The 24,718-nt window shown below is 35.9% G+C and overlaps 1 long non-coding RNA gene across 2 annotated transcripts; it reads right to left on the bottom strand.

Annotated features, from left to right (window-relative positions):
* Window positions 1-10,844: 10,844 nt before the first annotated feature.
* LOC143580754 (uncharacterized) lies at window positions 10,845-17,603 on the bottom strand. 2 transcript variants are annotated; one of them, XR_013143713.1, is made up of 3 exons: window positions 11,336-11,434; window positions 11,198-11,252; window positions 10,845-10,880 (listed from the first exon to the last, which is right to left on the bottom strand). It is a non-coding gene; the product is annotated as an uncharacterized LOC143580754 (long non-coding RNA). The 2 variants fall into 2 exon arrangements; XR_013143714.1 differs by lacking the exon at window positions 11,336-11,434 and adding an exon at window positions 17,438-17,603 and having other exon boundaries at window positions 10,850-10,880.
* Between the last annotated feature and the right edge of the window lie 7,115 nt (window positions 17,604-24,718).

Genomic DNA, 24,718 nt, shown 5'->3' with positions numbered 1-24,718 from the left:
CAATACCTTATTACATACATACGTACTTAACCTCATAACTTTCCTTCATACACACATAAGTACTCATACCTTCATTCTTACTTACATACTTTCTTTCTTACTTACATACTTTCTTTCTTACTTACATACTTTCTTTTTATTCATAATCATACGTTTTAAAGAGCCTTTCGCCCTATAACCTCACAGATATTATAAGGGTCTGGTCCCTAACATCACAGATATTATAAGGGTCTGGTCCCTAACATCACAGATATTATGAGGGTCTGGTCCCTAACATCACAGATATTATTAGGGTCTGGTCCCTAACATCACAGATATTATTAGGGTCTGGTCCCTAACATCACAGATATTATTAGGGTCTGGTCCCTTGTTTTCGAATATTAGTAGGGTTCGATTCCCTCTTCGTTACCATACAACCATACATCATACCTCGAGTATTATTAGGGCTCGGTACCCTTTTCGTAACCATACAACCATACAACCGTCATTTCCTTCTTTTATTAACTTTATTACGTTCATACACATAAACATACATATCATACTTGCCATATTTATAACGTTACAACCTGACAGTACGTGCAATATCCGAAGATCGTTCACGAACCATCAAGCAATCATTCATACATATCACATATATCACATATGGCTTTATAACGTTACAACCTGACAGTACGTGCAATATCCGAAGATCGTTCACGAACCATCAAGCAATCATTCATACATATCACATATATCACATATGGCATACACTTATCACTTAGGATAAATGTATTAACAACACATCAAGTATGCACACAGCCCCGAAAATATAACAAGGAATGGGGCTAGAAACTCACCTGGATCCTGTTACGTTCGCCGTTGATCGTAATTCCTTTCTTTAACTGGGCTCGGCTAACTGTATAATATTTACACATATCAATTAACTACTACTACTCGTTTTGTATTTCTATCTATATATGACCCACAACGAACGGGGGTCCGGGGGCAGCGCCCCTGGCAGCGGGGTTCTAGGGGCGGCAGCCCCTAGCGGGGTCCAAGGGGCAGAGCCCCTGGCTGGGGTTAAGCTGCCAGGTCAGCTTGGAAAAATTTTATTTTCGATAACTGCCTTAACACATTTTCCATTAGGTTTTTAATTTATTTTATAATCGAACTTCACTTCAGGCGAAGTTAAACTTTAGGCGAACTTGGCTTCAGGCGAAGTTAAACCTTAGGCGAACTTGGCTTCAGGCGAAGTTAAACCTTAGGCGAACTTGGCTTTTAGGCGAAGTTAAACCTTAGGCGAACTTGGATTTTAGGCGAAGTTAAACCTTAGGCGAACTTGGCTTTTAGGCGAAGTTAAACCTTAGGCGAACTTGGCTTTTAGGCGAAGTTAAACCTCAGGCGAACTTGGCTTTTAGGCGAAGTTACCATTTCAGCGAAGTTGCCATCAGGCGAACTTGGCTTCAGGCGAACTTATCATCAGGCGAACTTGGCTTGCAGGCGAAGTTCATCAGGCGAACTTAGCTTGCAGGCGAAGTTCATCGCTTGAATGCGAAGTTGCCCAGATGAAGGCGAAGTTGTCGCGCTGCAGATCTGTTTGCCCATAACTCCTTCGTTTCTTAGCCAAATAACTCGATTTTGGTACCCACGGAATCGTATGATCGGCGCCTACAAATCCCAACCATCAAATCGGCCTAAAATCGACGTTTTAGGGGTCCGATTTGGGCAGTTGTGTTTCGGGTCTGATTAACCCGTCAAATCCTAACCATTTTCAGTAATATTAGCTTTGCGGGATTAGTTCTTACCTTTCCAACTCAGATCTACCAGCAAAATCTCGGGTCTCGACTTCGGATCTCGGTCGGTTATGTGTGCTTTTGAGTGTGTAAAAGAGAAAGATGGAAATAAAATGATATCTTGGGCTTGGGATGGGTATTTATAAGCCCACGGACCCAAGGCCCATTCTCATTTAACCCATCTTACGTAATCTAAGCCCATGACCCGTTCCTTACTCGACATTAAATAACTAAAACGTGAAATCACTAAACATAACTTTCTTTATTCAACATTATAAATTTTAGGATGTTACAAGTCTTCCCCCCTTAAGGAGGTTTCGTCCCCGAAACCTAACTATTATATAAACAAACTAGGGTAAAACTTGCGCATCTCATCCTCGGCTTCCCAAGTAGCATCTGATCCCTTGCGGTGTTTCCATATTACTTTTACCAAAGGTATAGTTTTGTGACGAAGCTGCTTCTCCTTGCGATCAACGATCTTTATCGGCTGCTCGATGTAGTTCAATTGTTCATCAACCTCAATGTCCATTAATGGCACGTGAGACGTGTCATCAGCTAGACACTTCCTCAGATGAGAAACATGGAAGGTTGAATGAATTCCTTCTAACTCATCGGGTAAATCCAGCTTATAAGCTACTTCCCCCACACGATACAAAATTTTAAATGGTCCAATGTACCTCGGACTTAGCTTCCCTCTCTTTCTAAAACGGATAATTCCTTTCCAAGGCGAGACCTTAAGCATCACATAGTCGCCAACGTTAAACTCAATTGGTCGTCGCCGCTTATCTGCATAAGACTTTTGTCTGTCTTGAGCGGCTTTCATTCTTGCTTTGATCTGATCGAACTTTGAAGACGTTTCTTGAACCACTTCTAGGCTTCCCATTTCTTTCTGACCAATCTCACCCCAACACACCGGGGTTCTACATCGTCTACCGTAAAGCATCTCAAACGGTGGCATACCAATACTCGAATGGTAACTGTTGTTATAGGAGAACTCTACCAGATGCAGATGATCATCCCAACTTCCACCAAAATCTAAAACGCAAGCACGTAGCATATCCTCAAGGGTTTGGATCGTCCTTTCAGACTGTCCATCGGTTTGAGGATGATACGCCGTACTGATGTTCAACCTCGTCCCCATAGCTTCATGAAATTTCTTCCAGAACCTCGAAGTAAACCGTGTGTCCCTATCAGACACGATCGATAACGGTACTCCATGCTTGGTTACCACTTCCTTGATGAACAAGCTTGCTAACATTTCTGACGAGATGGCCTCTCGTATGGGCAGAAAGTGAGCACTCTTGGTCAAACGGTCCACAATCACCCAGATGGTATCATGTTGCTTAGCTGTACGAGGTAGCTTAGTTATGAAATCCATGGTGATGTGTTCCCATTTCCACTCAGGTATCTCTAGCGGTTGCATCTTCCCATAAGGCTTTTGGTGCTCGGCTTTGACTTGTAAGCAAGTTAAGCACTTACTAACATAATCCACTACATCGTTCTTCATTCCTGGCCACCAGTAATCTCTTTTCAAGTCTTGGTACATCTTTGTAGCTCCTGGATGGATTGAGTACCTTGACTTATGAGCTTCATCTAAGATTCGACTTCTAAGATCACCATGGCGTGGGATCCACATACGGTCGAACCTAGTCTTAACTCCATGAGTGTTTTCCATCAACTCATCTTGCTGGCCATAAATCCTTTCTTTCTTTACTAACCCTTCGTCTACTAACACTTCTGACTGCACTTTGATGATTTCTTCAAAAAGACTTGAGTTCATGATCAACTTGTATGATTTCACGGTTGCAAGGACTTCCTCATTCTTACGACTTAGCGCATCAGCGACCACGTTAGCTTTACCGGGGTAATACTTAATCTCACAGTCGTAATCCTTTATCAATTCTAACCATCTTCTCTGCCTCATGTTCAATTCTTTCTGCTCGAAGAAGTACTTTAAACTCTTATGATCTGTATAGATAGTGCACTTAGTACCGTACAGGTAATGCCTCCATATCTTAAGAGCATGCACTACAGCTGCTAACTCCAAATCATGCGTCGGATACGTACTCTCATGGACTTTCAACTGTCTAGACGCGTAAGCTATCACCTTCCCTCGTTGCATCAACACGCAACCTAACCCTTGATGCGAGGCATCAGCACAAACAACGAAATCCTCATCACCATCGGGTAAAGTAAGGATTGGAGCTTGCGTGAGTCTCTTCTTCAATTCTTCAAAGGCTTCCTCCTGAAACTTTCCCCAATTGAATACTATCGTCTTTCGGGTCATACCGGTCAGCGGTGCGGCTATCTTGGAGAAACCTTCGATGAATCTCCTATAGTAGCCAGCTAACCCTAGGAAGCTTCGTATATCAGTCGGATTCTGCGGAGTCTTCCAATTCGTTATCGCTTCAATCTTAGCTGGGTCCACGGTAATCCCCTCCGGATTAACCACATGACCTAAAAATTGCACTTCCCTTAACCAGAACGCGCACTTCGAAAACTTGGCGTACAACCTTTCTTTCTTCAGAACTTCCAATACCTCTCTCAGATGCTCGGCATGGTCAGACTCACTCTTTGAATAAATCAATATATCATCGATGAAGACGATAACCGACTTATCCAACATCGGTCGACACACCCTATTCATCATGTCCATAAATGCTGCAGGAGCATTTGTTAGACCGAATGACATTACAAGGAACTCGTAGTGTCCATACCGCGTTCGGAACGCTGTTTTAGGGATGTCTAGCTCTTTCACCTTCAGCTGATGGTAGCCTGATCTGAGATCTATTCGTGAGAACCAACTCGAACCTTGCAGTTGGTCAAACAGATCGTCAATCCTAGGCAAGGGGTATCTATTCTTTACCGTAAGCTTATTCAACTCACGATAGTCTATGCACATTCTCATACTTCCATCCTTTTTCTTCACAAACAAAACCGGTGCGCCCCACGGAGAAACACTCGGTCTGATAAAACCCTTGTCGAGGAGTTCTTGCAGTTGGGACATCAATTCCTTCATCTCGGACGGTGCTAGACGGTAAGGCGCCTTCGCGACGGGCTGGGCTCCTGGTACTAGATCTATCTGAAATTCTATCTCTCGCTCAGGTGGCAACCCCGGAAGATCCTCAGGGAATACTTCTGGGTAGTCGCGCACAATAGGAACATTCTTCATTTCTTTCGTCTCGGCCGTAGCGTTGACAACATACGCCAGGTAGGCACCGCACCCTCGCCTTAACAAACCCTCGGCTTTTATCATCGAAATGACATTAAGCCCATAACTCTCCTTATCACCATAAACCGTCACCGCACTACCATCCAATGACTTTAACCTTATCATCTTACTTTTACATACTATCTGAGCCTCAAACTCAGACAACCAATCCATACCCAAGACTACATCGAACCCTCCTAAGGCCATAACATACAAAGTAACAGGGAACTCATGTCCCTCTAACTCTATCTTACAATTCTTAACCATTTTTGTTATTTTCACCGAAGTGTCACTTGCGGTTTCTACTACAAAAGTTTCAGACACTCGGCAGCCTTTCATTTTAGCTAGTTTACTAAACGTCGTAGCTACAAAACTTCTATTCGCACCAGAATCAAATAATACAGAAGCGGAAACATCGTTCACTAGAAACGTACCTGTGACGACATCCGGAATCTGCCTGGCTTGTTCCTGGGTCAGCATGTAGGCTCTAGTTCTGGGCCTAGCTTGATCGGCATCCTTCTTTCCACTACCTCCAGCTACACCTTCAGTGCACTCCCTTGACATATGGCCTGTCTTGCCACATTTGTAACATGCTGGTTTCGCACTGCACTCATTGGCATAATGCCCTACCTTCCCGCACTTATAACAGGCATTCGACCCCATTCTGCATTCTCCACCATGAGCCTTTCCACATTTGAGACAAACATTAGAACTTTTACCCCACTTGCATTCACCACCATGCCTCTTTCCGCAGGTCTTACACGATCTCTTCTCCCACACTTTCTGTTTCTTATCCTTGGAGTTCCATAACTGAGTACCGGGTCGTTTAGCAGGAGTGACCCCTTTCTTCTCTTTCTCTTCGTCCATTTCCACCCTATCATCCGCGGCCACGTCAGCATAGACCATTTCCGCGAGTCCAACAGCCGAATCAAAAGTAGCAGGTTGAATCGCCCTGACTAACATGCGGACCTTTTGTGGCAACCCTCTCACATAACATTTGATTCTCTTGACCTCAGTGTCAACCATGTCCGGCACCAACCTAGATAGTCGGTTGAACTCCGTGGTATACTCACGATGCGTCATCATACCGGCTTTCAAATTCTGGAACTTCATCTCCGTTCTTTCAACCTCGGCATCTGCACAGAACTTCTTCATTACCAACTCTTTCAAATCTTCCCACCTCATCTCTTTGATCTCTTCACGGGTCTTCCTCTGCTCCACACTCTCCCACCAATACATAGCCTCATCTACGAATGACTGAGTAGCATAACCCACAGCTTGGTCGGGACGGCATTCGCTAATGCGGATAACCTTGTCCATAGCGGTTATCCACTGGAGAGTAGCGATTGCGTCTCCTAAACCAGTCAGCTTAGGCGGGTCACAACCTTTGAAGGACTTATAGCTGCACCCACCTTGTCCTCCTCTCCTATCATCGACTTTCACTGACTTATCCCTACTCGAGGCCCCTCTTTCACCTTCCCCATCCTTTCTACCATCACCACCCGCCCCTTCAGCAGTTCGCTCACGGCTTCCAGCAGATCCTTCGGGATTCAGGTTCTTCACAGCAGCAACTACAGCCTGAACGATGGCTGCTTGAACTGCGGGGCTAAGTTGAACTTCTTCGTTGTTGTTCTGGTCTCCTCCAGCCGCGCTTCCTTCATCTTCGGTGTGGGAAGCTTCTTCCACCGAGGGTTGCCGGACAAGACGAGGCCTGCCACGACGCCCAGTGCGACCCCCAGTTTCAACAAATTCTCCAGCTCCAGCCATTAGTATTCTAAAGGGGAAAACACAAACATCATCACTCAAGGAACTATCTAGTACAAGGATAGTAAGGCTAACAGGTAATAACAGTGGCCAGTTGTGATTAGCTGATCACGTTACTTTCCGCGTCCTATACACTTCCTTTTATGAGTCTATTTGTGCTGGTTCTACTTAAGTAGTTAGTCAATTCAAAACAATCAATTATTCCTATCCGTACCATTCTCATATCTTTTCTTTCTCATTAACGTATATCATTTAATCATACCTTTCACCTTTACTGATCTTGCTTGAGCGACACATGGCATTCTTGAACTGGCATCTTCTTTCTTTTCTTACTTAAATCCCATTCTCTGTTCGAGTCTAAGCATGTAGGATGCTTAAATCTCTCGAACTTTGCTCTGATACCAACTTGTAAGGCCCCGTTATCGGTAACCCTACTTTCGTGTTGGATTTACTCATAAACACAGTTCTAAATATCAGAGTTAATTAAAAACTTTACGCGGAATATAAAACTTTCATAAAACATTACATATCGATTCATAATCATGTCTTAAAACATTCCTCTTGTCTTTCAAAATCAAAACATAACTTATAAAACATATCAGATCTTCAGATGCCAGGCTTTAGTCTTCTGCCATGTGTCCTCCACTCAAGCCAGCTGTCTCAACCTACTCACCTGCGTGCATACTAAAAGTCAGCTACGCTGAGTGAGTTCTAGTTAATCATACAATACCATACAATACCTTATTACATACATACGTACTTAACCTCATAACTTTCCTTCATACACACATAAGTACTCATACCTTCATTCTTACTTACATACTTTCTTTCTTACTTACATACTTTCTTTCTTACTTACATACTTTCTTTTTATTCATAATCATACGTTTTAAAGAGCCTTTCGCCCTATAACCTCACAGATATTATAAGGGTCTGGTCCCTAACATCACAGATATTATAAGGGTCTGGTCCCTAACATCACAGATATTATGAGGGTCTGGTCCCTAACATCACAGATATTATTAGGGTCTGGTCCCTAACATCACAGATATTATTAGGGTCTGGTCCCTAACATCACAGATATTATTAGGGTCTGGTCCCTTGTTTTCGAATATTAGTAGGGTTCGATTCCCTCTTCGTTACCATACAACCATACATCATACCTCGAGTATTATTAGGGCTCGGTACCCTTTTCGTAACCATACAACCATACAACCGTCATTTCCTTCTTTTATTAACTTTATTACGTTCATACACATAAACATACATATCATACTTGCCATATTTATAACGTTACAACCTGACAGTACGTGCAATATCCGAAGATCGTTCACGAACCATCAAGCAATCATTCATACATATCACATATATCACATATGGCTTTATAACGTTACAACCTGACAGTACGTGCAATATCCGAAGATCGTTCACGAACCATCAAGCAATCATTCATACATATCACATATATCACATATGGCATACACTTATCACTTAGGATAAATGTATTAACAACACATCAAGTATGCACACAGCCCCGAAAATATAACAAGGAATGGGGCTAGAAACTCACCTGGATCCTGTTACGTTCGCCGTTGATCGTAATTCCTTTCTTTAACTGGGCTCGGCTAACTGTATAATATTTACACATATCAATTAACTACTACTACTCGTTTTGTATTTCTATCTATATATGACCCACAACGAACGGGGGTCCGGGGGCAGCGCCCCTGGCAGCGGGGTTCTAGGGGCGGCAGCCCCTAGCGGGGTCCAAGGGGCAGAGCCCCTGGCTGGGGTTAAGCTGCCAGGTCAGCTTGGAAAAATTTTATTTTCGATAACTGCCTTAACACATTTTCCATTAGGTTTTTAATTTATTTTATAATCGAACTTCACTTCAGGCGAAGTTAAACTTTAGGCGAACTTGGCTTCAGGCGAAGTTAAACCTTAGGCGAACTTGGCTTCAGGCGAAGTTAAACCTTAGGCGAACTTGGCTTTTAGGCGAAGTTAAACCTTAGGCGAACTTGGATTTTAGGCGAAGTTAAACCTTAGGCGAACTTGGCTTTTAGGCGAAGTTAAACCTTAGGCGAACTTGGCTTTTAGGCGAAGTTAAACCTCAGGCGAACTTGGCTTTTAGGCGAAGTTACCATTTCAGCGAAGTTGCCATCAGGCGAACTTGGCTTCAGGCGAACTTATCATCAGGCGAACTTGGCTTGCAGGCGAAGTTCATCAGGCGAACTTAGCTTGCAGGCGAAGTTCATCGCTTGAATGCGAAGTTGCCCAGATGAAGGCGAAGTTGTCGCGCTGCAGATCTGTTTGCCCATAACTCCTTCGTTTCTTAGCCAAATAACTCGATTTTGGTACCCACGGAATCGTATGATCGGCGCCTACAAATCCCAACCATCAAATCGGCCTAAAATCGACGTTTTAGGGGTCCGATTTGGGCAGTTGTGTTTCGGGTCTGATTAACCCGTCAAATCCTAACCATTTTCAGTAATATTAGCTTTGCGGGATTAGTTCTTACCTTTCCAACTCAGATCTACCAGCAAAATCTCGGGTCTCGACTTCGGATCTCGGTCGGTTATGTGTGCTTTTGAGTGTGTAAAAGAGAAAGATGGAAATAAAATGATATCTTGGGCTTGGGATGGGTATTTATAAGCCCACGGACCCAAGGCCCATTCTCATTTAACCCATCTTACGTAATCTAAGCCCATGACCCGTTCCTTACTCGACATTAAATAACTAAAACGTGAAATCACTAAACATAACTTTCTTTATTCAACATTATAAATTTTAGGATGTTACAGAATGTTTATCATTTGATCACTTGAACCCAATATTATTTTAAATTAATTAAAAACCCAAATTAAATAAAAACATTCTTTCATTAATCTAAAAAAAGAAACTATAATAAAGAAAATAAACTTGAAACATAAAACTGAAAAAAAAACTAAAACTTGCAAATAAAGTGATATCGCCGGTTTGGGCTGTCATGTTGGGATGGTTGCAGTGTTGTGGATAGTGGGTTGGTGGTCGGGTTGGAAATGCTTTGTCTTGTAAACTAAATCTATTTGTTTCGTCTTGATTAGCGCAAAGATTTTTTCTTGAACCAAAACCTTTTTTGTTTAAACTTTTTTGTTTTATAAAAGCTTGTTAAAGAGTAGAAAAAGGGATAAATTTGAAAAATATATTGCGTTAGTCGTTAGATATATTTATATAGTGCTAATATATCTTCTTTTTATTTTAATTCTTCCAACGGTCAAAAGACTGTTGCCACTACAAATAAAAAGCCATTTAATGACATACAAAAAGTGTCACAACAAATCAAATAAGTGCCATTAAATAACCTTGTTGGAATGAATAACACACAAAAAAAGTGTCACTAGAAGCGCTACCACTAAAGCCTTTTAGTGGCACTTTTTCCGTCTGCCACTACAAACTTTTGATCTTTTAGGGACACTTTTTTTGTACGCCATTAAAGATATTTTGGACTTTTAGTGGCATATTTTCCATTGACGTTAAAACATTTTGAACTTTTAGTAGCACTCTTTTCATCTGCCACTACAAACCTTTGGGGTTTTAATGACACTTTTTTCCGTATGCCATTATAGACATTTTGGACTTTTAGTGACACTTTTTTACTTATGCTACTAAAAACATTTTGGACTTTTAATGGGACTTTTTTCGTAATTCACTACAAAATTTTGGACTTTTAGTAGCATTTTTTCTTTGCTGCCACTAGAAGCTTTTGGACCTTGGCACTTCTTTTTCTACCATTACAAACTTTGAACCTTAGTGACACTTTTTGTCTCCCAACAAACTTTTGAACTTTGATGGCATTTTTTTTATTGTCACCACAAATTTTTGGGATTTTAATGACACCTCTTATCAATGTAAAATAAAAATAAAAAACTCTCAAATATATATATCATAATATCTTTACCACAAATAAAAGTTGGATCACATTCCAAACACATACCAATTACATTTTAAATGCATACCGTATGTCTAATAACTCTCAAGTCAAGTCAAAATATCAATCATATAAAAAGAAAAGTAACAAATGTTTGAATAAAAATTGAAAACTTCACCACGTGCGTTAACCTTTTTCCACCATCTTCAATCTTCATGCAAGGTACCTAATAAAAAAACAAAGAGTTTTCAATAGGTAAACAATATAGACACTAACTTGAGTAACTGGCTTAATTAATAACCTAAAACCGATGATAACCTATTATAATCAACCATAGCAACACTAGCCTTTTTAGGGATGCAAATGAGTCGAGCAGCTCACTGAGCTACTCAAGATTGACTCATGAAAAAGCAAGATGAGCCTGAGCTTCACTTGTCGAGCTCGAGCCTATTCACAAGGCTAGCATTTGTATTATATATATATATATATATATATATATATAGGGGTGTTCAGATTTGATAAATTTTTATAATAAAAAATTACCATTATTATTTCGTGAAGATGATACTTGGTTAACCGAAGAAATAGTACCCGGTACCTAAAATATATAAATGAGAACAAATGTTAATACATAAATATGTAACCATAAAAGAACAAACAATAGTTTATGCATGAGAGTACCTTTATGTTCATGTCGTTAAGAACCTAAGACAAGTTTGCATGGGGAATATGTTCTTGAATAATGCTCAACATAACATTGACAACACTCTTTAGTTGATCAATAGTTTGGGAATTTGTTGAAGAATCACCTTTGCTTTTTGCGGTCGGCATCCTTCCAACTAATCGAACGTATCCCCTTTTCTCCGGGCCTTTTAACTTTTGAGCAGTCATCATTTGAAATATCACCTAGATCTCTGGGTGTGCTTGTAGAGTCACTTGCGATAGCTTTTAATGAAGCCTAAATACAAAATAATAAAGGTAAGTAATTTTAAAAAGACCAAGGCACACATCTACTACTCTAATAAAAGAGTACTCTTTTGTGCCACTTGTCACTCTCTCATTAATTCTTCTCTTTTTTAACACATTTTCAATATATGAAATATAATTCTTCAAACTTATAATTTTGTGTCTCTATCTAACATATTTCCCTCAAAAATTTAAAAAGATAAATTTTACACAATAAATTAAAAACCATAAATTCAAAACTAAAATTTCGTTAATCAGGTCAAAACATTTACCATACTTCTCTTAAAAATCCGTTTATGTTTATTTTAGAAAGCCACAATCCTAGTTTATTAGATAACATATTATTTAAGACATAATATTTTTAATATTAAAACTTTCCATTATGTATAGGTTATTTTGTTTTCTTATATTTTAACTTGATGTTTATCCCTAAAAATCCGTTTCTTTTATCTAGTCAAATCATTTACCAAGCTTAATTACATGTAAATCCGAATTCTTTGACTATTTGGAAAACTACAATCACGGTTTCTTAGTTGTTTAAATAATTATAGAGATTGAATTATATGTCAAATAAATTTAATATTGTAACTTCCTAAAATATTCATTAATCATACCGGATAAGTATTCAAAATTTATAATTTTCAGCATTCTTTATTTAATATTTTCAAATTTCAAATATTATATATAAAACATCACATCTTCTAGTACTCTGCATGCTAACTCAGAGTAATCAAAGGTTTCACAACAATGGCAAACAGGTTAGAATGTCTTTTTTATATTTCTGGCAATTGCATTCCTTATATAATACTTTCAAATATTTCATTTTTTTGCCTGATTATACGACTTTTAATTGTAATATATTAAAAAAGTTGAAATATTGCATATGCAGATCGGTTTGTGACAGCAAATTTATCATGCTCAATCAAATTCCAAGTGCTAAGGACTCTAAGGATGACTCTCTCATGAAAGTTCGTGTAATCCAGTTTTTGGATAATAATATTTTGGATAAACCTGAGCAAATCATCTCAAGGGACATGCTATTAATTTTTAAACATGTAAAATTTGTTATGTGTGTCAATATATACTACTTTCATGGTTATTGTCACCTATATTGTGTTTTTTTAACATGTTGAATTTTTAATTCTTTTTTAATTGTGATGGAAACATGGTTTATGGGAGCATATTAAAAAAGTTTATATACAGATTTGAGAGATACACATCTAAAGATGTGTGTTATATTATAAAGAATGTTTCTGTTGGTGACTATAATACTGAATACAAATATGTTATTAATGACAAAGAACTCAATGTTTTTCTAAAGTCAACTTTTACACCTTGTGAGGATTTTGGTGGTGATTTCCACGGATTCAAGTTTTATGGCATTAATGCACTTATTAACAAGGTTACTGAAATAGACACCATTGTTGGTAAGATTATCTTAAATATTAATACTTTTTATTAAATTTCTGTTACTCCATTATTATTCAAAATGGGAAATTTATAGTTGAAACTATTTGCTCATCATATTTTCTAAACTAAAAAGTTGTACATTGATTTTGATATAAACTTTGGTTTAAATCATTATCCATTGTTTTTATCCTTTGTTTTGTATCTTCTATTCAGTTCTATTCTCCTGTAACAATAACATATGAATTACTATCACATTATTCACTGTTCTACTACAACCTTACTGTTACAAAATTGTTAAATTTGCATGAACTTAAATCTTAGCATCTATGAATACATTTTAGATTAACAACTTTATTATACCTTTGTGTGATAGATTTGCTATAAATTACTGATTTCTTACCAATTTTTCAACATCTTAGTAACTACAAATATGGTATGACTATAAGCTGTTTATAAGTTTGGATATCACTTTACCTTTTTTAGTCACAATTATAGGATGACTTAAATTGTATACTTTCAATTTTTTTGTCATGTATATTGTAATTTGTTAATTCTTTTTTTATATAATAACAGAAGTATTTGAATTTTATTGTCATTCGGGGGTCAAATTTAGTGCATATAATTAGCAGATGGTTTCATGTCTAGAGATTGAAAAAATATTAGTTTACATGAATTGACTTGGTCTCCATTTTAGTTTACTTTTTATTCTTTTATCATCACTTATTTATAACCATCAACACTTAATTTGATGTATCCTTGCCAATATAGATGCAATTGGTGTTGTTGCTACTTGTTCACCAATTGAGAACATTACAAAATCAAATGGAGTTCAAACCAACAAGATGTATGTGAGGTTATAGGATTTTAAGTAACTTTATTTTTAGTTTCATTTTATGTTATATTTTAACTTTGTAAATGATGTATCTTGGTAACATGTTTTATAAAGCAACAAATCATTACCTTTAACTCTATAGTGATCGTACACGGTTGGTACGTCAACTTATATTCTGTCAAATTCCGATTAAGCCCCTGTAGTTGTCGTGTTACAATTTGGCTTATTCAAGATTCATAAAGGTTTGATACATTGACTTCTTGTTATTGGTAATGTTAAATTTAGATACCTTTATAAATTATTATAAATTTGACTACTTTATTATTTTTGTTAATCAAGGTCATCCCTTTGTTTCCAATTCAATTAATGTTAGTAAGATGTACATCAACGAAGACATGCATGAAATCGACAACTTTAAGAAGAGGTTTTGTTTTCATATATATTGCTTTTCAATTTTTTTTGTGTGCCTTATAATTTTTTAAATTTATTTTACATTTATATAATATTATTTGCTGTGCAATTTAAAATTTATTTTTTCAATATAAAATTTTTATAATTTGTTTCACATTTATATAATATTTAACTAAAAAATATTTACATTAAGTTGTGTGATTTGCAGGCATACTTTTGCAACAATGTCATACATTGCAGAAGTGTTTATTTTCCTCTATGTCGGTATGGACTTGAATGCTGAATAATGGTGGTTTATTAATGGCATGTAACCATTGTAAACCAACTTTTTTTTAACTAATTTTTTTTCAATTATTATTATTTTTATTTCTCATCACGGGAAAATTAATCCGGGCAAGTGTTATACTGCTTTTGCTTATTATGATTTGAAGAGAGGAGCCATATCGATTGCACTTGCATATAAGAAGGTAAACTCTGTAGAAAAATCAGTAAACTTTAAAGAACCCGTATTCTCACACGGACAACTATACGAAGCATTATCAAGAGTTACAAGCAGACTGGACTAAAGATTTTGAATCTTGATAAACGAGGTATATTGGCTAATACAACCATAAATGTAGTGTACAAAGAAAATTTACTTATTTCTAAAATGTTTGTTTAATGTCCGTTTTGTAACTCATGTAATATAAAGTAACTTGTAATTGTATCAACAATATATGACAAATGTATAGTTGATTGTATTTTGTTTAATGCTTAAAGTTTAAAATGTTCATCAATTTCCCGTATATTACACGGGTCTCAAACTAGTAATGTTAATAAATTGATAGTTTTCCCAAGTTACTAAATTGATCACTACTATTATATCTTTAAACTAGTAATGTATAATGTTAATAAAACCTTTTGCGAGTCGAGCTCAAGAGCCCGAGCTCGAGCTTAAAAACAAGCTTGTTTAATAACGAGCCAAAGCCCAATCAATGTTCACTTGTCAGTTGTCAAGTTTGAGCCAGTTAGCAAGTCGAGCTCAGATCAGCTCGTTTACACCCCTACTAGCAATCAAAATACATGTTTTTTTTTCATTGCATAAAAATAAGATTTTACATATTTATAAAATTCAACCAAATCAATACCATTTATATTAAATATTTATCTTATTTTCTATTCATTTTTTCTTTTTTTATTTAAATTATTTCTAATACAATTTTGGGATGTTTAGAATTCGATATCGGGGTACCGAAACGAGAAATTTAGTGCAGTATTTGGTATGCGACTGATTCGGTATCGGTACCAATTATCAAGCTAATCCCTACATAAATATACATTTTCACAACTTTAGCGGCTTCCTCATCAACAGTTGTTCCATCTTTACGAGTGTGAGTTTTTATATATAGTTCTCCTCGTGTTGGGTGTACACCATTATTATTCATGGCCTGTAATTATGTTTGGTGTTAAGCGACAAGAAACAAAAAGAAGACAATAATTTAATTCAAAATAGCTAAAATAATACCTCTTTATGAGGAAATCTAGCAAACGACTTTGTCCTGGTAACAGGAGGCTCTTTCATTTTTTAGCGGCTCGATCTTTTAACATCGCATGTACTCTAATGTAAATAGTTAATTAATACACGATTAGATTTCTTTAATATAGTTCCATAATTATATATATTGTATAATACAGACTAAGTTATAGATCTAATGATATTCCGGAGTGAACCAAAGAGTAATAAGTTTTTTAAATTGAGTTGGATCCAATCTATTGTCATTCTTAGTTTCTTGTGCCACAATTTCATCAACAGACTTGCTTGAATCATACGCACGTGTCTTCAATGAATATTTCCACGTCCTCCATTTTTTCCCCATGCTATAGAAGATCCATTTCTTAATCTCATCTTTTCTTTTGGATGAATAACAAATTTGGACTACAAATAAAATTTATATGTATTAGCATATACCCATTACTTAATGAGTCACTACATATCAAGCTTGATAACAGACTATACCTTAACGAGTAATTACATATCTTCTTTTTTTTGCTCATGAACCTTTGTCCAATCAGAATATTCTATTGACACATGATCGGGCATCCTCACAAGTCTCCCAAGGTACTGAACAAGTTCATTACCTTCATCTCCCACAGGTTGTCCAAACTGGTTAAAGATGACAACTATTCTTTGACCACTATTCATTTTCCATGCTTCAGCCATTTGAGTATAACCTCTAACATTTTTAGGAGCACCTAAACAAGTTTTAGTTAGTAAAAAATTATGATACAACCAGACAACTAATAAATGAACCGAATCAATCGAAAATCAAAAGAAACTAATGACATGTATTGAAACAGACAAGAATTATCTGGTGTGTGATTTAGCCTCACATAATAATTAATAGCTCATACTAAGCATAACATTTAATCCTGATATCATTATTATTACAAATACAAAAGTAATCATTTGTTACAGTAGATTAAACCCACCTAAAATGACTAGATTTTGCAGGATAAATGAGTGCGAGACTTTTGTAGTAGAGATATATACTGCAAAATTTGGCTACCCAGGTTTACCAAACACATTGTGATTGTATGTAATAAACCAAACGCAATATACATATCTTAAGGGAGGTAGCTAGGGTACCAACCAAAACTTAAAACATCTGAGACCTATCCATGCATTTTAACTCATGACTAGCTGTTATTCACTCCACCTAACTTTAGCACACTAACTTCACATAACAAATCATCAGCCACTCAAAATTAATGGCATGCATCGAAACAGATAAGAACCATAAATCACCATTTACTTTAAAAAAGAAAGATAAACATGTATCATTTAGTAAAACCACACATATGAACACAAGATATATTTTACTATTATATTGTAAGTATAAAAAAACTAATGTTGGTCAACGAAATCTTAACTAGTTAATGAACAATACCAAACTACACCTAAATAAACATTATTATAACTAGGTACATGGGCAGTTTTGGAATAAGGAATTAGAGCATATATCTGCTCATACTGATACGAATCAAATACTCAAAACCAAATTTAAATAAACTGAAGCTCAATTTCTAATCATTATTATAAACTAAGTTACACATGCTACATGAAACGAAACATCATACAAATACGCATATTTCTACAATGCACTCAGATTAGGTTAAATCGGTACCCTGTTCATTTGTAGACCGACATTCTTCAGAATCTGATTGATCACCTTGCATTTCACTGGTATGATCACCTTGAGTTTCATATCGCTCATTAACTACAATATTTTCTTCAACAGTCTCTTCCAAATCGCTAGAAATTATACATAGCCTCTTGCGTTTACCCATACTATCCATTAAAAACATGTAATAGAAATATCATTACTAGCATACTAATTATTAAACACATAAGAACAAAAACAAGAGAGTTTGAAATTCACAAATAGAAACAAGCATATTCGGATTAAACAACCTGTTTGAGTGTATCTACACCTAACAGATTTACCTTAAGAAACACTCAGTAAATTAAGAACTAACTAAATAGCGATCGATTGATTCACATAATCGAGCTAAACAATAACCTAACAACTCAATCAGAAAGTTAACCTAATTTCAACTAACAGCTCAGTCGCATAATCACAATTCAGAAAAAATAACCTAATTTCAGTTCAAATTACAGTTAGACACTTAAACCTAATTTCAATTCGTATTATAGTCACCGGATATTTGGTGATGTGGAGAAGTTACCGTCGTCGGAGATGGTGGTGTGCCGTGGAGATGTGTTCACCGAAGATGTCACCAGAGAAGTGGTATGTCACGTCGTTTCCATGTATGCGAAAAAATTTCGTGGAGACTGAATTTATGCTGAACAGATGTCGTGGAGAAGGTTTTTTTAAGCTATATTCCAGTGTGGAATAGTTTTTTTAAAGCTAGTTATTGACCCGTGTACAACACGGGTGGAAATACAGAAATCGTCAAGTAAATAAATATATAATTTCAAACGACAAGTTATTTTTTAATATATTTTTTGAGACATCAACATGATTTCTAAATGCAATTCATATTCATATGCTAACAAAGCATTAACACATAAACTTACAAAGAGTAACTTTACATAGTAGAATCTTTACCAAGAAAATTTAAAACTTTAAAGCATAAACTTCATAAACTTTAAAAACTAATATTACCAGAAAACAAACAAACTTTACTAACATTAGTATGAAAAGCAAGCAAATTAAAAGATAAATATCTATGAAAGATTCCCAATAAACATTCAATAATGATTCGGGCTTCTTTTATTCCTGGACTGGGAACACAGTTGATGACATAAACAATCATACACCAATCTAACAAACATTGTGACTAACTGACTATGAAAACTGTTTTTACATTTCATGTGAAAAGTCTTGCACCCTAATACACTGAAGCACGCCCAAAACGCATTTAAAAGCATAACCAAATCGAAACCTTTTTAAAATTACATGTTTTTACCATAATCAAATCGCTACGTTTTGAGAATGACCAATTTTAACCCAAACCAAATTGATATCTTCTAAAATTGACCTATTATGACCCGAACCAAATCAATATGATTTTAAAAAGACCCGTTGAAACCCGAACGAAACCGATACCTTTTATATTGACTCATTGACCAGAACTAAATTGGTACCATTTTAAAATGACCCATTTTGATCCGAGCCAAAGCAAATCGAAACATTTCTTAAATGACCCATTTTCATAAATGAAAATTGAAATAGCACACTTAAAGACTACGAAGAAAAATGAAGGGCAACACATACAACGCTCTTAGATTTTGAAATCCTTTCTATCAAATGCGAGTTCATTATTACTGATTATGAAGATCCAAAAAAATATAAAGCTTCAATTACTTCAACACACTTGAAAGTTGAAACCCATGTGAGTCTTCCACTTAATTTGTGAGCCCTTCATATTCTTTTTCATATTTCAATAGACACTAAAACAAAACACCAAACAAACTAATTACATATTAAAACGAAACTAAATTGAAAAAAACTAAAACAAAGCCACAATCGAAATCCTAAAAAAAACAAATACCAGTAAAACTAAACAAAAACCGAAATCAAACTGAAAAACTATAACCGATAAATCTCAAACCGAATAAAAAACCAATACTGTAAAAACCAAAACGAAAAACTAAATAAAGTTAAGCCCACCTAAAATAAAACTAGAAAAAAATCGTGCCGAAACGAAACTAAAACGAAACAAATTTATAAAAAACTAAAACCGAACAAAAACCAAAAACCATAATGAAATAAAAAATAAAAAATAATTATAATGAAACTTTGAAAAAGAAAAACTCAAACACATTAAGGAACACATGTATCATTATTATTACAAATATATTATAATAGAATGTGTTGAATGTAATTAAGTTAAACGTAGTTTAATATAATTTTGAATTATTTTATTAGTAAGAAATTATGAGAATGAATATTATATATGGAAAAAGTTATTATTTTAATAGTATAGTAGAAGTAGATTAATAGATAGGATATCCAAAAGTTAAATGAATGAGCCAACCTCGAGCTCGAACTCTTTTAAGTTGAACCATTTGATCCTTCTTTTTTCACTCATTCAATTTTTCTAAGGTTCCAATATGCATCCTGAATTTGAGCTGTAAAGTAAAAAATGGTAAGTGTGTTAAAAATGGTTTGGTTTCAAACAGGTCAAAATAGGATGGGTTGGTTTGGGTGGACCCGCACACAATTTTTGACCAAATTTGAAAACTATTTATTGTAAGATTCATATCTTTTGAATTATTCAAGAATCCCAAACTATTATCAATGTTAATCCCATAACAGATTATGATCGAACCCGCGCCTTCAAGCGAAAAATAACACTTAGATACTTTCACAAAAATCCAGGTTTTTATAACCCCGTATCCATTTTCCCACTTAATTCCATTCCTAACCTTGATTGTCATGTAATTCAAGAAGTGATATCATTGAAAAAAAAAAGTCAAATTAACCACAACTTTTTACTTTCTCTAAAATTTCATAATTTTTTAAACTTTGCCAATTAGCCAGATCATACTTCTATACCTTTGCCAACAAAATAACTTAGTTATTTTGCCAATTTTATCATAGTCCATGTGTTGACTACAACATAGAGGTTTGACTTTGACTTTCCCAATGACTTCAACGAATTCCAACCATCAGAATAAAGAGTTGGAAATAAGATCTAGGGTTTCCCGAGTTGTGATGATGCAAAAATAGAGAGTTGGAAATGAGATCTGAATTACTGGTTTATTTTAGCTTCTTATTTTTCTTTTTACATTTTGTGATGTTTTTTTAAAGCATAAGTTATATATCAGAAGTTGTTTTTTCTTTGATTTTCTTTTATGATTGTAGATTGAATTTTGTTTTTACATTTTCTTCTTCCTTTTGTTATGCACATATTAATTGCAACAACATAATACATATATACTTAAAATGACAAGGCTCGAGCTCAGCTCGTTTAACTTGCATAGAGCTCAAGCTCAAGCTCAAGCTCAATCTCGGCTCGTTTCGAGCTCTATTTTCAAAGCTCGGCTCGTGAATAGATTTTTAAGCTCGAACTCGGCTAGCTTATATTTATCAAATAACTTTTTTAAATAAATATAATTAGTGCCACCAAAGTAATAAATTAGAAGATTTTTAGTGGCATATGCAAAGTGCCACTAAAATAATAAATTAGTGGCACTGAAACAAGTTGTCACTAAATATGTGTTATAAGAAAAGATGGCACACACAAAGTACTATTAAAAACCAAAATTAGTGGCGCAAATGCTAAATGTCATTAAAGACGAATGACAATAGATTTTCAGTGGCATATGCAAAGTGCCACTAAAATCATAAATTAGTGGCACTAAAACTAAGTGTCACTGAGCATGTGTTATAGGCAAAGATGGCACACACAAAGTGCCAATAAAAACCTAAATTAGTGGCCCAAAGACTGAATGTCATTAAAAACGAATGACACTAGATTTTTAGTGGCATATGAAAAGTGCGACTAAAATAATAAATTAGTGGCACTATAACTAATTGTCACTAAGCATGTGTTATAAGAAAAGATGGCACACACAAAGTACCATTAATAACCAAAATTAGTACACACAAAGGCTAAATGTCATTAAAAATGAATTATACTAGATTTTTAGTGGCATATGCAAAGTGCCACTAAAAATAATAAATTAGTGGCACTAAAACTAATTGTCACTAAAAATGTGTTATAAGAAAAGATGGCACACACAAAGTGCCATTAAAAACCTAATTTAGTGGCACAAAGGCTAAATGTCATTAAAACGAATGACACTAGATTTTCAGTGGCATATGCAAAGTGCCACTAAAATAATAAGTAGTGGCACTAAAACTAATTGTCACCAAAAATGTGTTATAAGAAAAGATGGCACACACAAAGTGTCATTGAAAACCTAAATTAGTGGCACAAAGGCTAAATGTCGTTAAAAACGAATGACACTAGATTTTCAGTGGCATGTGCAAAGTGCCACTAAAATAATAAATTAGTGGCACTAAAACTAATTGTCACTAAACATGTGTTATAAGCAAAGATGGCATACACAAAGTGTCATTAAAATCTTCCTTAGTGACACAAAGGCTAAATGTCATTAAAAATGTGTGCCACTAAATAGTATTTTTTTAGTGTGGCAACATGGTTTTTCCCCAATTTTAGCAGTGATGCTAGTCACTGATTATTTCTTTTCTCCAGTGAATTTTTTTTTGAGGGGGCGGATGGGATGGGAGTGTTCCATGATGAAGTGCCATCACAATACCACTTTGGGCACCTTTACAACATACGCTTTGCCTTCAACTAGTTCAGTTCTGATTTCACACGAATTCTCTATTTGAGAATCACAAGTTATCTTTTCAAATTACACACAATGAGAGATTTCTTTTTTAAGGCATTCCATCTTCTCTTTATAGGATTTTTTTTCAGTGTTTAGAAAATCAATTTAATTTGTTCAAGAACTTCTATTTTGTCAAATTAGGTCTAACTTGTGATTTCTATAATTTGTGACATTTTCAATAGAATTAGAAGGCAAAGATGTTTTTCCACAACAGTAGGGAGATCTAAAATGTGTGCCATGAGGACATTATTGGTTTTGATTGGTGCTGGTTCCTCTAATTCTTCTAACAGGAGGATTGTGACAACAGTAAAATTAAGAGTGCGCTATAAATTATTTAGTTATGCGAACTAAGCTTAGGTTAAGTAAAATAACTAACCTAACATCTGTATAAGGTGATAAATAAATTCTTAAGGTCTAGTTCGCTATGAATAAAGGTAATTCGTGATATGAAATATATGATGAAAAGTCTGTAGGAAACCGTTCGCGTATAAAAATAAAACACTTTTAATAAAATGAGTACAATACAAGGAATCAAACCTTTCTAGGAAAGCATGTAACTTACAATATGAATTACACCGGAAAAAATCAAAATTACAATACAATTGAAATAAAATAATGCAAGAAAGGTGTAAAAGAAGAATGGTGTCGTAGCCTTTGTGGCCGAGGGTCGTGTTTTACACGGGGCCCTTAAAACAAATCGTCTCTTCCCGTTTTGTTTTCCAGGTATAACGGCCTAAGCAATATGTACTGCTGGGGAGGGCTCTAGCACCCGAATAATACCTTAAAGAAAATAATGAAGATGATCAAGAATGTTGGAATTTTTTAAGGAGAAAATTGGAGAAAACACAAGAGAGAATGTGTTAATTTTGTGTTTTTTGTGTGTCTACAACCAAGGAGCTCCCTTGGTATTTATACTAGTAGAAAGTTGAAACCATTCAACCATCATTAACCAAAATTTTAATTTTTTGACCAACTTAAAGGAACCATTAACCAAAACTTTAATTTTTTTGACCAAATTAAAGGACATTTTAATGGCTTTGACTAATTGACTAACAACCTTGAATAAAATAATTCAAAGTTTAAACATATATATTTTTTTTTCACAAAAGTTTTCTAACAATCCCCCACATGTGAAAACAAAACTTATTCATTTCCACATATTTTCCAACAAACAAAACTCATTCATTTTCACATTGAGATCAATCCATACATGCAATGATGCAAGTTTCTAAGATTCAACTCAACAGTTGAGCATTGCAGGATAGGTAGGTGTTACCCTTTGAACCTTCCTTTGTGAAGCATACTTAGTCTCCTAGCGGTGTGTAGACACGATGTCTTTGAACATACCCCCATTTATGTAGACGACAATACACTTCACACAACACTCTCCCTAGTCTGGCCAACCCCTCACTGTCGTGTCCTATTATGGTCCTAGAACACTAGCCTGGTTCTGCAAGAGCTCTAGGATTTTTGCCCCAAAATCCATTCGAACCGACCCTAGTTCTCTCTCACATAGGTGATTCTTGCTCGAATCATTAAAAGCAATAGGTTTGTTGATTTCCACAAATCATTAACCTTTATTATGCTTATCCTTACGACATGTGTCACTGATTGGAATGGACTAGGACGCGCGCGCACGCAACGCTTTTTAGTTTGGTTTTGGGTACTCCCCCACAGTGACCACCCTTGGTTTCATGATTAAGTTGTCCTAGTGAACCTAGATCTTGGGATCTCCAGTCAACTAGGTTAGGTTTCCTCATGTCCCCTTTTCCCATGGGTTTTAGTCCCATTCCTTTTGACGACTTGTTAACTAACTCTTTGCTTAAACCTTTTGTAAACGGGTCTGCAATGTTATCTTTTGACTTCACATAGTCAATCGTGATAACACCCGTTGTGATTAGTTGTCGTACCGTGTTATGTCTACGTCGAATATGCCTTGATTTGCCATTGTACATCACGCTATGGGCTCTACCAATCGCTGATTGGCTGTCACAATGCATGCAAATTGCCGACTATCGCAATTCAATCATAGGGCTAAACTGTGCTTGATTAGTACCGGCTTTCGTTGAACTAAACAAGCGAAATGAGAATGTCAGTCTAGTGCTAAAAAGGGCGAATAGCAATCGGGCTAAATGCATGGCTTCGACTCCTAATTCTACCTTTAAAGGGCTTCGTTTCGGCCTATGAAATCTCAGTTCTGTAAAAGCCGGTCTTTGAGAGCATAAAGGTCTTGTGTTAAGTGTTCGCATAGCGACTCAGGTCCTAACAACTTGATGTCAGACTGTTCAACATGAGGGACATCTAACTCCTCTAACACAGAGAACATAAAGACTAGGATTAGATGCTTAACACACGCAAGTCGGACTCTCTTTTCCCTTTTTTCAAAAAGAAGCCCCGCCCAACAAGGGGCCCCTCTCTGATAAGGAAGAAAACGAAAGAATATCAAGGCTTGGTCATATTGGAATATCTTCCATAAATTGACGTAGCCATTCCGCCTCTTCACCACATTTATCCAAGGCGATAAACTCCGATTCCATCGTGGATCTAGCTATAACCGTTTGCTTAGAAGACTTCTAAG

This window comes from Bidens hawaiensis, unplaced genomic scaffold (genome assembly GCF_021521415.1).
Source record: "Bidens hawaiensis isolate Kalapana, Puna unplaced genomic scaffold, B.hawaiensis_p1.1 tig00030582_1, whole genome shotgun sequence".
Lineage (NCBI taxonomy): Eukaryota > Viridiplantae > Streptophyta > Magnoliopsida > Asterales > Asteraceae > Bidens > Bidens hawaiensis.
The sequence above is the reverse complement of the archived record's forward strand: the minus strand, read 5'-3'. Positions and strand labels throughout refer to the sequence as shown.